A 15,971-nucleotide genomic window follows, 5' to 3' on the forward strand; every position below is an offset into this window, starting at 1 on the left:
AGAAACATTGAACTTTTACAAGATGGAATTTTTAAAAGACAATGAGACTATTTAAAATTGGACTTTGCTTTATATTTTTATACTAATGAGATGTTGGGGACAAGAAATGAAAAGGGTTTGGTGTATGGTGATGTGCTTGTGTGTCAAGTTGACAAGGGGGTGCTCAACTCTGCTGGTTAGTTTTTGTCAACATGACACAAAATAGAGTCATTTGGGAAGGTGGAACCTCAACTAAGCAACTTCCAGGTTCAGACTTGTCTGTGATACATTTCTTAATTGCTAGTTGATGTAAGATGGTCTAGCCCATTTGGGGTAGTGCCATCTTTAGGCATGTGATGGGTCTGGGCTCTAGGTAAAAGGTATCTGAGCAAATCAGGGGAAACAAGCAAGTAAGCAATGTTCCCCCAAGGCCTCTACATCAGCTTCTGCCTCTCAGTTTCTGCTTTGGCTTTACTTGATGGTGGACTAGAACTTGTAAAATGAAATAAAACTTTTGCATCCAAAATTGGTATTGTTCAGTGTTTTAACACAGCCGTAGAAAGCAAATTAGAACATTGGGGTTCTGTACCTATAATAGCTGGCAGAGGTAAATGGAAATGTGGGTGAGAATTTGTCATTTTATATATAGGTTGTGCACACACACACACACACACATGCATTCTTTTTAGTGTGCTGGTTATGGAACTCAAAGCTGCATAAAAACACAGGACAAGTTCTGCACTACTGAGCTACATCCACAATCCAGCCAATAATTTTCAAAAATTTCTCTTTACTATGGTAAAAAACAACAACAACAACAAAGAAAACCTTATAAGTTGCCAAAGACAATGCTCACTGTATACCCTTGGGAATCCCTTAATTTAATTTGATCATATTATGAATACCATAAGTCCTTCAAAGTAATGTGTTTCCTTTATGAATATGAGCAAATCAATTAAGTTCAGTACAGTTGTAATCAACATTTGCTATAGGACAAGCCTCAGGGAAATATTTGACCTCTCTAAGAAAATATACTTCTATGACACAAAAAGCTGGCCTTTAAGCATGGCTTATCAGGTGAAGGGACACCCTGTTGGATTATATGATGACTTATTAAACATGGAGAAAGGGAGTCACTTAAGACATAAGGATACTACCCCCTCCAAGGCTCAGGAAGTTTTGTGGAAGAGGTTGGCAGAATGAATGTAAGAGCCGGAGGAAGGGGTGGAGTGTTAACTGGAAATGTCCTCAGACCACTATGTGGGAAAGCTATAGTCATACCTCCTTCCAACTCTTATCAAGGAGTCAAGGGAGGAGTCAGTTACCTTCCCACACAACCAGTCAACCTTAACTGCATGTAGGGGGAGGGGTAAAGGATATATATATATATATGCCAAGAATACTGAGAGGCACATCTCTCACCATTTTGTGGGGCTGTTGGGAGATCACAGGATCTATATTTGAGTGTGGACTTACAGGGCAGCTGTAAATGTGGGGTACCCATTCCTGTAAATAAACCCCTACTCTGTGCTCTGTTAAAAAATAATAATAACTAAAATATTTTTTAAAAGACATAGGGATAATACATGAAGAAGGAGCAGTGCATCGATACCTTGGAAAAATGACACTTGGCCTGACTCACCATATGTATTTATTAAAGGAAATTTTTTTTGTCTTTTTGAGACAGGGTGTCCCTATAGCCCCAGCTAGCCTAAAATTCTCTGTGTAGACCAGACTGGCCTCAATCACAGAGATCTGCCTGCCTCTGCTTCCTACGTGGTGGGATTAAAGGTGTGCATCACCAGATCTGGATTGGCAAATAAGTTTTAATGCATTGGAATGTGAGTCCTAATAATTTTAAAATCACAAAATTCAGTCCAGTCGTTTCTCTTAAAACATCCAACCAAGACACAGTAAATGGGAGAAAGACTCAACTAATTATTGAGATTGTGACAAATATCCATTTAATCATTAAGGAATGGAGGCTGGGCTACACAGCACCCTTTCTAGGTACAATTTCCCTACACTTGAAAAACAGTGTGGGGTGAAGTGGCCTTCTTCAAAAGAAAAGTACTAATAGTGAAAGACTAACTCAGATCAACGTAGGAAGATGGACTACAACTGAAAGGAAGTTTGACAACCCCAACCACCATCGCTGGGCCAGTTTCTATTTGTAGACTGCTTTCCCAACACTGTTATGGAAATTATTTCCTTAGGAAGATGAGTATAAGCAAACTTAGGGAGAAAAGCATTTGCTTAGGACTGCTGAAGAAGTGCCACAGAAAACCAATAGAGTTTGAATGAGAGGAGGTTCACTGGGCTCCCGGAGTTCCTAAAGAGATTTTTTTAGGAGAGTCAAACCTCATCACTGGTAGACAGTAGACTCTAGCTCCAAGTAGCCATCACGTATTTAAGGTTATGAGCTAGACACTGAGGAAAGACAGAACTGAGGATATGCTAGGTGTCTCGCTTTAAATAGATAAACTCTGTGTTAGACAGATTTAGTTGTCACCTTGACAGACATGGTTGAAGGAACCTCAATTGGTGAATTGCCTCCATTGTAGTAGCCTGTGGCCATGTCTGTGGGGCATCTTCTTGATTATTGAGTGATGTGAGAGGGCCCAAACCACTGTGGGTGGTGCCACCCCCGGGCAGGTGGGCCTATCTGGTATAAGAAATCAGGTTGAACAGGGGCCAAGAGAACAAGCCAGTAAGCAGTGTTCCTCTGTGGCCTGTGCTTCAGCTCCTCCCTGCAGGTTCCTGCCCTGAGTTCAAACCTTGGACTTCCTCAGTGACCAACCGTAACCCAGGAGATGTAAGGTAAATAAACCCTTTCCCCCCCAAGTTGATATTGGTCAGAATGTTTTGTCACAGCAATAGAGCAGCAAACTAGAACAGAAATTGGTACCAGAAGTGAGGTATTGCTGTGACAGATCTGCCCTTGGTGTTTTTTAGGAGGATTGTGGAAGCGTGTGGAACTTTAGGCTGGAAAAGCAGTTGAATGGTTAGAGTTTGTTGCTGTGGAGATTAAAACAGTTATGCTGACAGAGCTGTAGATGATGGAGGCCTGGCTTGTGAAGCTTCAAAGGGAAACAGAGACTATCAGGTATTTTTTGTGTAATATTTTGAATTAAGGATCTGTGGTTTTGGGTTGGCTGGGGCTGAAGAATTAGCTGTGATTAACAAGAGATGAGAACCATTGAAGCAAAAACATTGTTTTGCTGGGACAATTGATGCTGGTTGACTGAGTTTGAAAAATCAGTGGTAACAAGAGACCAGCATCACTGTGGCAAGATCTTCTGGGAAGTATTTCCTCAGAGTCAGCACAGAAGCTATGGTCCAGAGGTGGCCTGAGTCTCCATCTGAAGCTGGAAACAGGACTTGGTAATGTGCAAGAGTCTCCTGCATGGTTCTGGTGGCATTGAAAGCATGAAGGGGCCACAGAGAGCAGCTGAGGCTTGGCACTCTGATAGGCCAGGAAAGGCCACTGGTGAAAGTACAGCCTCAATTGCAGTGAAGATGCCAGGATTGAAGGGGTCATGGGGAGAATCTGAGCCTTTGCACCTTGAGAGGCCAGGAGAGGCCATTGGTGAAAGTGCAACCTCAGTTTCAGTGGAGACCCCAGCACTGAGATTGGAGATGCCAGGATCATTGGACAACCACCAGCCATAGCAGCAGGTGTGGAATGGAGATGGACTGGGTCTGCAAGACAAGCTATGTGTGCTGTAGATAGCAGAGTCAGATAAGTAGAGCTGCCACAGCCCTTTGGAGCCTAGAAGATTGTGAATGAATCCCAGATGTCCAGCCTTGAACTACTTTGCTGGAGTCAGGTTTTGCTTATATGTGCCCAATTCTTCCATTGTGAAATAAGACAGTACTTATTTTGGATTTTACTGGAGCCCACAGTTAAGAGACTTTTAAAATAGACTATGGAATTTTAAGTGTTTAGATTTTTTAAGGACTATGGGACTTTTAAGGTTGTGCTGTCTTATGTTGTGATATTGTTAGCATCATATCTTGGGGTCAAGAAATGGAAAGGGTGTGGTTTAATAGTGATGTGTTTTTGTGTCAAGTTAACAAGGGGTCAATTGTGCTGGATAGCTTTAGTGTCATCTTGACATACTTGGGTAGAAGGAGCCTCAATTGGGGAATTGCCTCCATAGGAGTGGCCTGTGGAGCATCTTCTTGATTACTGAGTCATGTGGGAGAGCCCAACTCACCATGGGCAGTGCCACCCCTGGGCAGGTGGGCCTATGTTGTATAAGAAAGCAGGCTGAGCAGGGACCAGGGGAGCAAGCCAGTAAGCAGCATTCCTCCATGGCCTGTGCTCCAGCTCCTGCCTCCAGGTTCCTACCCTGAGTTCCTATCTTGGGCTCCCTCAGTGATGAACTATGACCCTGAGATGTAAGTCGAATAAACCCTTTCCTCTACAAGTTGGTATTGATCAGAGTGTCTTGTCACAGCAATGGAGAAACAAATTAGAACAAACTAAGTGAGTTGTCTTGAGACAAAATGCTGGTGGCAGTAGCATGAGCATTGTGTATATTCTGAAGCAAGGAGAAAGAACTGAGAGAATTAAGGGAGCTTTTAGTATATAAAGATGTGGATGATTTTATGGCAAGGGACTCTGAGTTCCTAAAATAATCTTCTGAAGGGGAAAGAACTTTTAGTAAAACCATGCAGATATATATTTCAATTAAGAGGGCTTCTATGAGAAGATTGGTGCTTCGTTTTCAAAGGTAGATGGAAAGAGCGTAGACAGACTAATGACTGTCCAGTACTTCATCACAAGTAAATTTTTTGTCTATTTATTCAGTTTATTTTGGGAGCCTCAACCCAATCTTAAATACCTAATGAGCAACACAGTTATATGTTTCACCAGATCCATGCTCATTATAGGGCAGTTTAGACACCATATTTTTTGATGGCTGCTATACAGTGAGATACTAGTTTTTGTGCTGTGTGGATCTGATCCACACCTTCTTTGCCACCTTGCACAGCATCCTCAGAGGAGAGTTATAATGAACATGATCTTCTCTGTCTGGTGACATTTGCAGTGAGGTTGAAATATCTCCTGAGATTACAGCTCCCAGCAAGTGCTCAGCTACATTCTTGCTAAATCCAGCTCTCGTTTGAGCAGGTCTAATTCTGGATATGCCTAGGAAATTCCCTCTGACCCTGATGATCTGTTTTCCCTTCATCAGCTCAGCTACATTATCCAGAGAGAGAGGCTCCTGAAAGATTCTAGACACAAAATGTTACATATGTTATCACCCCATTTATCTGAAATATCCAGAAGGGCAGATCCATGCAGACAAAACTGATGAGTGATTTCTAGGGGCTGGAGGCAGGAAGCAAGGAGAAGTGACCACTAGCAGGTATAGTCTTACGTTTTAATTTTTAAAATTCGAGGCAGCATTTGATATAGCTTAGGCTGGCCCCAAACTCACAAAGTAGCGAAGGATAACCTTGAGCTTCTAATCATGTTCCACCTCCAGAGTGCTAGGAGTACAGGCATGTGTCTCCACACCTGTCTTATGCGGTAATGGGGTCTGGGCCACGGCTTCATCCTTACTAGGCAAGCACTCTACCACCCGAGCTACTTCTTCAGTCCTGGCCTTACTTCTCTATTGTACTAAGCATGGAGTTTATTAGGACAGTTCTATGCATGCATGTGATAGACTTTGGTCTTCCTTACCCTCCTTATACTTCACTTCCTTTCTCTTGTTCCCTGTTCCCTTTCCACTCATTCCCTGTTCCCTTTCCACATCTCGGACATGACCCCCATGACCCCTTTCCTTCTTATATGCCACATGTGGGAAAAAGCATGTGATAATTATCTTTTTTTTTTTTTTGGACTGGTTTATTTACTGTAACACAATGATCTCCATTTTCCTACAAACTATATGGTTTCATTCTTCTCTGTGGCTGAATGAAGCTTCTTATGCATGTACAGTGGATTTTCTTTGTCCACTTATCTGTTAATGAACATCGGGGCTAATCCCGTAACTCATATGCTGTGACTGGCACAAGCTTGAATAGGAAGGTAGCTCCATAAGTAAGGTAGTTTTGATTCTCTTAGGTATATTCTTTCTGGAATCACGTAGCTGGATCACATGAAGTTTTATTTTTAGTTTTTTAGGACTGTCCATATTAATTTCCATAGTCAGCCTTGTATGTTCAAGTGTTGAAAATGTCCTGTAGCTGGATAGGGGTAACAATTCCCTAACTTCGTGGATATAGTAAAAATAATTGAATTGAATACATTACAGAGGTGAATTTTATGGCATGTAAATAACATTCTAATTAAAATATATGGGGGTTTTCTCTACTATTGATATGTGATGAAATTTTACTAGTTTTATGTTGTTTTGAATCAAAGTTCTCCTGGGACATATATGCAATCAAAAACATTTTGGGTATGACATCTTTGCTAAAAGCCACAGACCACAATAATTATACTTATCCACTGACCGGCTTTTTAGAAGTAAGAACTTGATAATTATTGGCAAATTTGCCAGATGGGTGAATTCAGGAATAAGGAAAGGCATTCTTCGGGTTTTAGCCTTAAGAAACGAAGGGTAAGTATATTTATCTCTGTGGGCTTCATTCCCATTCCAGCCAGCCGTTTAGCTTGAGTTCAAGTGATTTGGCTGTGATACAAATAGCATACATTATATGCAAATTTCCCATGCATATGAATACAATCACATTCACAGTTGGAAGAAAGTGAAACAAAATCTATATTTAACTACACAGTCACTTATGCTAAAAATAACCTCTTTCAAGGCATATCTTGTTTTTCCAGTGGTTGGAAAATAAATTTGTAGTATGCCCTCTGTGACACTAGTGATCAATTGTAAAATTACAGCATAAATTTTTAATCTGTTGTTCTTCTCCCTCTGAGCAATTGATTTTTCAAAGAAGAGAAATTGTATCTTTCTCCTGTTTCCAGGCTTTGAGTAAAAGTGATTGTTTTCAACACCTGCTTTGCTATTAAAAATCCAGAAGATGAATGGTGATACGTGATTACCAGCTGTGCAGGGGCGAGTTCTTGTATCTCTTGGTGACAGCACCTCTCAGGTAGAACCTGGGAAGCAAGCCTTTGTTGCTCTTGCTCAGCCTCCTTTACTGGAATTGTTGCAGTTCAAGGGAAAGACTCTGTCCTGCCCTTGAACCGCTTCAAAGCTCTGCTACTAAGACTAGGTACTGAAAGAAGGGGAGGCAAAGTCAGTACCAAGCTTTTAAATCCTAGCATTCCCTACACCCGTTTGGCTTTATCTTCCTCCTCTGGTGATAGAAGCAGTCAAAAGAACTTTATGGCCTATAAAGATATTTCCATGATGTTTTTCAAGAAATGTTGGGGTAGCTGAGATTTAGGATTTCCCTTGTGCAAAGCAGGAAAGATCGAAGATCCTTTATATGATTTGGGGGCAGGGATTTTGGAAGACTATGGCAGTATGGCTGATTGTAGGTGGGGTAGTAGGGTGGGTATAGCAGACTCAAGAAAAAAAATGCATATTGAAATATTAAATTCTTAAGCTGCCTACAGAACACAGGTTTTCCATGTTTGGAAAAGTGACCAACAACCTAAAAAAAAAAAACAATTTTAACTCTGATCTTGGCATCAAAGACCCAAGAAGGGTATGAAAACTATGTTTCTTACTTTATCATCTACACATAAAAGACCTATTCAGGCACTGCATTGGTCTCAATTTCAATGGAATATTTCCCTTTAGAGTAAAAAAATTTTGCCTTTCTATGTTTCCCCCACCCCCCGGGAAATTTAGTCTACCATCTCAGCTTGTCACATCATAATCCATTTTGAGTTAGTCACCCTCTTTCCAAGAATAATCTATGTGTTCCAGTGCTTAGTATATTTTGGTTCATTATATAGCTATAAAATACCCCCCCCCACACACAAGCTTGGGAATCTTTGATTTTTAGGCTTCTTGGATTGAGGGAAGGAACAGGCTGGTGTTCTTTTGGGGGATTTTCAGGACCATGCTTGAAACTAGTTTTGTTCTCTTAATTTTACCTTCTTTTGGCCATTAACTAAACACAATTTCAGTAAAAAATAAAGTAAGCTGGAAATGAGGTTCTCCTGTGTTCCCACAATGGGGAAACAGGATTGCAAAGAATCAAGCACTCTGATTGATCCTATCTGGTCTCCAACAGTGAATTTCATTCTTCCTCTTAAACATGAAATATTCTGGCCTCCTCCCTTCAGGGAACAGTTTAATGCTCTGTTCAAAGAAGCTGTATCTTGGGACGATGTGCAGGCCTCTCCACTGTACCAGATGTGTGCCCTCATAGCCCGATGATCCATGAAGATAATATATCTGCCCCCAATCTTCCTCCCTGGCTGCTACCACCCATTGTTCAATAGTAGAATATGGATGAGTAACCAGAACACACAATCTCACTTATGAAGAAGGAAAATATAAGAAATCTAAACCAGTAGTTACAGTGGATACTTTGAAGCCCCATCCAGACCTCCCTTAAGGATCGAGGACCTCTTCCCTTCAGCCGCTCAAAGCATTGAATGCTGATGGTTCATTGGCTGAAATTCCTCCAGAAAATGCCATCTAAGGAAGATGCCTGGAATAAGGCTATCACCTGTCTGCGGCAGCTTGCATCAGTGATTATGTCAGGACACAAGGACCCTTTTTCTCCACTGTGACAATCTTGAAGAGTTTTCACGCTTCCAAGTTCTAGCTGAGTTCTTCATTGCAAATACTTTATGGTTCAACTTTCTCTCTGCCTAATCCTGCTGCTCCCAATGGCAGTTCCCATGTAGTCTTTTCACATATGTCTCAGATCTGAGTCTATTTTCTGAGGACCCTGGGTTGGGATACTGATCACAATTGCTTTGACATTCTGAGTGGATGGTGAGAAAGCTTCCTTTCAGGCTCTAATTTTGTTCCCAGGTAGGGAAACCCCTGTCTTTTTACTTACTGACTATTCCAAAGTCTTCTCTTGGTCCAGCATGTTCTTCTGGAGGACAAATTAAGTGAACAGCAGAGTTTGTCATTTTTAAGAGTTTTTGATTTGCTTCCTGCTTATTGATTAGTGTTATAAAGGTGTGTTCAAGCCTAAATGACTAAAGACTATTTTCATGTAAGGTCTCCCTGAAGCCCCAGCTGACCTGGATTTACCACGTAGACCAGGCTGGCCTCAGTCTCACACAGATAGATCTACCTGTCTCTCCCTCTGGGATTAAAGGTGTGCTGGTGCAATTATTTTGACAGTTCCATAATTTTTAATTGTAGTACTTCCCAACCAATTCCATGTCTAATAACTACATCCTAATCTTTTCTTAGATTTAGTTCTCAGATGAACTTTTAAAACTTATTTAGTCTTATCTTTCATATAACTATCTCATAGTCTTTGCTAAAGAAGTCGTCTGGTTTGAATGGATAGATTGAAAGATATAAAATCATTTTCTGAGTCACTTCTTCCAAATGAGGAGTTTCTCATTGACCTTGCATTTAAATTACTTGTGGAAGTTAAAAACTTGTATTTTTTTCAACACTAAAAAAGTGTATTTCTAGACTTGCTATGTTCTCTTTCATTTTTGTCACAAGATAACCAATTCTGCCTTGACCTCTAACAGTCTCTTGCCAAAGACAGCCATGAACAGTCAATGTACATGATTAAGTTCCCTTCTCTAAATATTTCTATTACAGATGTTGGTTGGCTAGGCATGTGGTTTGTATAACAAATGCCTACAGCTGGGAATGGAAACAAACTTTTTGCAACGGCATAGTCAAATGGCCTACCCTTCCAACCAATGTTGGGTTTTATGATGTTCATTCCCTACAGATTAACTGTCTTTTGTTTTCACCTTTTTGTTAGAACAGCATCCCAACTGGAAGATTTAAATTCTATATGAGACTGAATAGGAAGCAATCATGAAATCCTGGCGATGTAGCACACAAGGCAAATAAATCCTCCTCCTCAGAGTTTATTGCAGGTTTGGTTGCTTTCTTAGGTTTTCCTCAGAGCCACAGTTCTGCCAGTCTCTATTCCTGTGGCTTCCTGTAGGTCCTTCTCTGTTCATCAGGTGGACTTTACCTCAATGGAAGATATTTCCTAATGAATACCTGAGAGTGTAACAGCACTTGTATTAGACAATTTTCTATTGCTGTGATAGAAACACCATGACTAAGAGAACTTAATAAAGGATGAGTTTATTTAGCTTACAATTCAAAAGGGGCATGAGACCATCATGACCAGGAGGTATGGCAGCAGAGGTGGCTGCAGGAGGAACAGAAGCTAAGTTCTCACATCTTCAAGCAGGTAAAGGAAGCAAGAGAGCAACTCAAGATTCAGCAAGGCTTAAGAACTCTCTAAGCCCGCCTCCAGTGACATGCACCCTCCAGCATGACCACACCTTCTAAGACCTCCCAAAACAGTGACACCAACTGGGGACAAATGTCCAAATACTTAGAGCCTGTGGGGGACATTTTCATTCAAACCACCACAGCACTTTAGTTTAAAAAGTGCTCTTGTCTGTATTAGCTGTGATCCTCTAAATAGCCTTATGATATATGTTTTTATTCTTCTTGGTAGATAGGAACAGTGAGGCTTATAAATCTAATCCAATAAAACTGATAAAACTTCTCTATATTCTAAGTACTCTGCCGGTGTTAGAGACAAACGGTTGAGAACAAACAGGTACATTTTGTTGTTATGCTTATGTTAATGGTGAGAAATGGATGGCAACTGAACAATATCAAAAATGTATGAGATTTGTGTTCTGTAAGAAGGAAATATTTGCTAGTTTGCACAAAAATAGCTTAAAATAATAAAATAGTGATAAAAATCACATTGCAATAACAGTTGGACAACATTTCAGATATAGTTAAATCACATTAGGTATACATGTTAATTGATGGATTGTAATATATGTAAATTACATTTTTGAAAAGTGTTAAAATGCAAATGTGTGCTGGAAGAGAATATAGACCCTTCGTCCGTGCCAGTCAGCTCAGAGCCTCAGAGGTCGTCGCCCACTCTTCTGCCTTTCTCAGTTTCTCTAGGCCCTTAAAAAAATAAATCAAGAAATCTGAAAAGTACTATTTGTAGAGGAAAACCATGCCAACCCATTAAGTGTTTATTTTGAAATCTTGTCTTATTCTTGAGATGAATTATGTTAATGATGATGGAACAGAAGCCACATTTTCCCTTGATGAATTCTGTGGCAGCAAAAACAAATACTGACACAGAACATCATCATTTTTATCTACCCAATTAATCCATCAACTTTTCCCGAAGCTGCCAGTGATACTTTGTAAATGAAAACCAAACCAAGTAAGACGTAGCCTAAAATGGAAGATTCAAGGAAAATTTCCTTGGAAAATTGATCTGATATGTGAAAATGGATGGATGTTAATAAAGGAACAATGAAAAGTAACAGAGTCAATAAGTTCCTAAATAGCAGGCTTGTGTACATACAGGTCAATGTGGAATGCACAGAGAAGCCAGACGGAGAGTCCAGGCAGGTCCATAGTGTGTCAACTGGATACCTCAAGTTAAAAATTTGATACCTCCCTCCCTCCCAAATAATGAGAAGCTATTGAAAAGTTTTAAGGTTGGAGAGGTAAGATCAATTTAGCAAACAATATTTTTCACCTTTAGAGTCCATCTTGAAATTTTAAATTGTTTACTTACATTCATCTTCAAGCAGTTGAGTTTGGATCTTGAACTCTAGCGATCCAAAAGTGAATAGTGGAACCAAGTGTAAATATAGCATAGCCACCAAATTCAGTCCAGATAAACCAGCTCTCGTGGAATGATTTGGAGAGACCCATCCCACTGGGAACTGGGGAATGAAAGAAATATGCAGAAATATATATGGAAATGAAAATGTCCTTTTCAAAAATTATTATTTTTATTTTATGTTTATGAGTGTATTGCCTGCATGCATAGGAGTGCACCATGTCTTGCAAAGCTAGTGGAGATTAAAAGAGAACATTGGCTCCCTTGGGACTGGAGAATTATGGCTGGTTGTTAGCCACCAAGTGGGTTCTGGAATTCAAAACCAGGCTTTCTAAAAGAGCAGTCAGTGCTCTTAACCACAGAGCCATCTCTCCAGTTCTGTAAATGCAATGTCTTTATTTATCAACAGAAAGAGTTGAGGATCATCATACCAAAAGTCAGAAAAGTAATATGCTCTGAGGTGTACTGACTCGGGATGTACCAACAGACTGTACCACTGTGAATGCAGGACCCATCTCTTAGGAACTATGTTAGCCTGGTGTCTACTCACTGGAGTCTTTGATTTACTTCGATGTTTTTTACTGTTTACTGGTGGATTCAGTATTAAATCAAAGTGAGGACATATCTCTAAAACCTGCAGCCTCCTTGTCACCATGCATGTTTAAAGTCTCATGCCTTCATTGGTCATTTTCAGTTGGTACCAAGACTGATTAGTCAATGCCTGTGACAAACCAGTAGACTGTCTCTACTGATCCTGGCCAGTCTTTAGCCTAGGAGAAGCTCTTGTGAATCAGCCTACCTCAACCTAGTTATGAAGCTGAATCAGAGATTTGTTATCATTCGATGAAATATTCTTTTTTCTATTTTTCCCAAGGGATAAGTAGGATCTGGCAGATGTTCTGGCACGGTTGGTTGGATAGGAGGGGGCCAGGGCAATTTAAGATGGTCACAGGGCAAATAATGGAAAGAGTGTATTTTAGTCAAAAGTTCTATGAAGCTTCTCTGAACTGAGGCACTGTACTCAGATCTTCAGTAGGGGCTTTCCCAATGTTGCCTCAGCTGGCTGGGAAATTCTCCAAAGTCACCCAGTGACTTCGTACCTACAGCATGACCAGGGTCACTGAGTAAAGGGGCTGTTTCCCTTTATGAACTTCAGTGTCAACAAACAAACGCACCTTCTACTCAAAAAGATCTTACAGTCATACTGCAGTAGGAACTGCAGTGTGTGTGTGTGTGTGTGTGTGTGTGTGTGTGTGTGTCTGTCTGTCTGTCTGTCTCCCTCCCTCCAGGACAGTGTGTGTGTGTGTCTGTGTGTGTGTGTGTCTGTGTCTGTGTGTGTCTCTGTCTGTGTCTGTGTGTGTGTGTCTGTGTGTGTCTGTGTCTGTGTGTCTGTGTCTATATCTGTGTGTATGTGTGTGTCTGTGTCTGTGTGTGTGTGTGTCTGTGTGTGTGTCTCTGTGTCTGTGTGTGTGTGTCTATGTGTGTGTGTGCTTGTGTGTGTGTGTGTCTGTGTGTGTGTGTGCTTGTGTGTGTGTGTGTGTGTCTGTGTGTGTGTGTCTGTGTGTGTGTCTCTGTGTCTGTGTGTGTGTGTCTACGTGTGTGTGTGCTTGTGTGTGTGTGTGTCTGTGTGTGTGTGCTTGTGTGTGTGTGTCTGTGTGTGTGTGTCTGTGTGTTCCTTCTATAAATGAGAAACTTGACTGCCAGGAAAGTTAAATAATGCTGCAAGTTTTGTAGTGAGAAATTAATAGAACTCAGCTCTTTCTAATATTCTAGAACTTTAATATTCAATATTAATTCATTCAACATAATTTAAAGATGAACACATATTTCTGTCACATCTCCAGCTACATATTGCCCCAGGGTGTTCTGCCATTACAGTGCTGATTGCGTCTTAGAACCATGGTGGTTCCCAATTCTTTGCCTGGCTGAACTATTTTTCATTTCATGTTGCTTTAAAGACATTCTATTCACTGAAGACATGACTGAAAAATGCCATAATGAAAGGTAATATATGTCATGCTGATTAAAAATATGTAATGAGCTGGGTGTGCTTGTATACACCTTTAATCCCAGAACTTGAGAGGCAGAGGCAGGCAGATCTATGTCAAATCAGGGCCAGCCTGGACTACATAGTGCCTTCCACTTCAGCTGGGGCTACAGGGAGACACTGTCTCAAAAAAAAAAAAATGGAGGCATCAGTTCTCCGCTGCCACCCTTTCTGTAACATACTCTACTTCCCCCTCTGTCGGTGGAATGGTTTCTCTATTTTTTTTGCCACTTTATGTCAATCATAACCTGTATATATTTCAATGAATTTTAATTTGTTCTCTGCGGCCCCTTGGTATTTCACATACAATTAATTATGTATGGATTGTTAGTAAAGCAGAATTGTCCAAAGATGCATTATAAGAAAGGCTGAAGCACTTGTGGGAGATCATTTATTCTAATAAAGAAGACCCAGAAAGAATCTTATGCTAACCACTAGAAGCCATGAAAACAATATGTTGTTTAGCTCTAAGTTTTAACATACCCTCATCCTGTATCCCTGTCTCACATATATGTGAAAGTGCACTATAGAAAGATAAATATGTAAAGATAAAGATATGTAACTGAGCATAAAAAATCAGCTTTTTAGCATTACAAAACTCTTTGAATATAATAAATGTATAGATAGCCATTCTTCTTAACCAAACCCACAATGCCCTTGAAAGACACTAAACTTCGGTGCCCAGTGCAATCAAGGGGAATATGTGGCACAGGAATAGCAGATAGTAAAGACAGGTCTGGAGTCTGTTTCAAATAGTCATTCTGTTCTACTATAGAACCTCTTAGAGACAGGCTGCTTAACAAATTTTGCTTTGGAAACTGTTTTATTTCTTATTACACCCTTACATTTGCTCAGCATATAAGTCATTTGATTTGTGTTGATCTCTTTTTTTTACATTAGTGAAGTGGGGACCATACATTCTACCTACTTCCCCATGGCTTATGAGTGGATTAGAGTATAGCACCTGCAGGAAACCATGAATGGAAGGGAAAAGTTACAGAGTAGTACACTGGCCAACTTTCTGTCTCTGTGACAAAATACCCCAACATAGAAGGAAGAAATGGTTCATTTGGCCCAAGGTTTCAGAGGTTTCAGCCCATGATTAGTTGCTTCTGATGTTTGGTGGTCTATGGTGGGGCAGAGCACCATCATGGAGAACATGTGGAGGAACAGATCTACTCACAACATAGTGGCCAAAAATCAAAGAGGAGAAAGGAAGAGGCTGTGATCCTAGTACCTTATTAAGGGTACTCTTCCAATGAACTAACCTCCTTCTACTAGGATCCACCTTCTAAAGTTTCCACTACCTCCAAATCACACCATAGACAGAGGACCAAAACTTCGAGAGAACTTTGTGATCCAAACAATTATAAGCAATGATTCAGATGAGTCATTTCTTAAGCATTTACTAAGCTCAGACTATGTGCTAGTTAGGTAATAGAATTCTCACAAGGAAAAAAGAAAGAGCTTAAAACAAAACAAGTAAACTTTGCATAACATTTTGATAAAGGAAATAAAATTTTATTGCAATCCAGTACGTTTTACATATGCAGAGCATAGTCTCTTCATGGTAAGTTGATAAGTGAGTCTTGTAAGTCATATGCTATGGAACAGAAATCACCATGAACATGGAAAATAGCAGCTTAAGAGGGTCACTCAAACCAGAACATTTGCTGTCTTTTGTGTCTCCTACTAGCAGTCCTTTGCAGATATAAACCTGTATTCTCATAGTGCACTCCATAATAATCTGTAATGGCCCTAGATTTACAGTAGCTACAGAAGTAAGATATACATTCCAAAGCTCTCCCTTCTTCAGGGTCCTTCTTTCCCCTACCTCTACCAACTTCATGTCAGAGGAAAGAGCAAATACCAGTGCAGAAAGCCAGAAAAAGTTTGATTTGAGGGATCTTGGAGTGGTTAATGTCGACTAGTGTCCTGAAAAATCCCAAGCAACTTGAGGGAAGTAGGTAGAAATGAAAACGGTTCTATGCAGTGGCTACTTTGCACCTCTGTCTTACAGTCTGATTTTTCTTATTTACAAAATGGGATTAACAATTAGTATTTAGTAGTGTTGTCAAGATTGCAATATTTAATGTCTAGAATTTGCTAGATGTGAATAACTATTAACCTATAAATATTCTTTAGTGATTAAATAATAACAATACAATGCCACTAAAATGCAAGCTACTTAGAGAATCCTTCATCTCAGAGGTAGTCAGGC

The sequence above is a fragment of the Nannospalax galili genome, unplaced genomic scaffold (genome assembly GCF_000622305.1).
Source record: "Nannospalax galili isolate Female #2095 unplaced genomic scaffold, S.galili_v1.0 scaffold380, whole genome shotgun sequence".
In the NCBI taxonomy this organism is placed as follows: Eukaryota; Metazoa; Chordata; class Mammalia; order Rodentia; family Spalacidae; genus Nannospalax; species Nannospalax galili.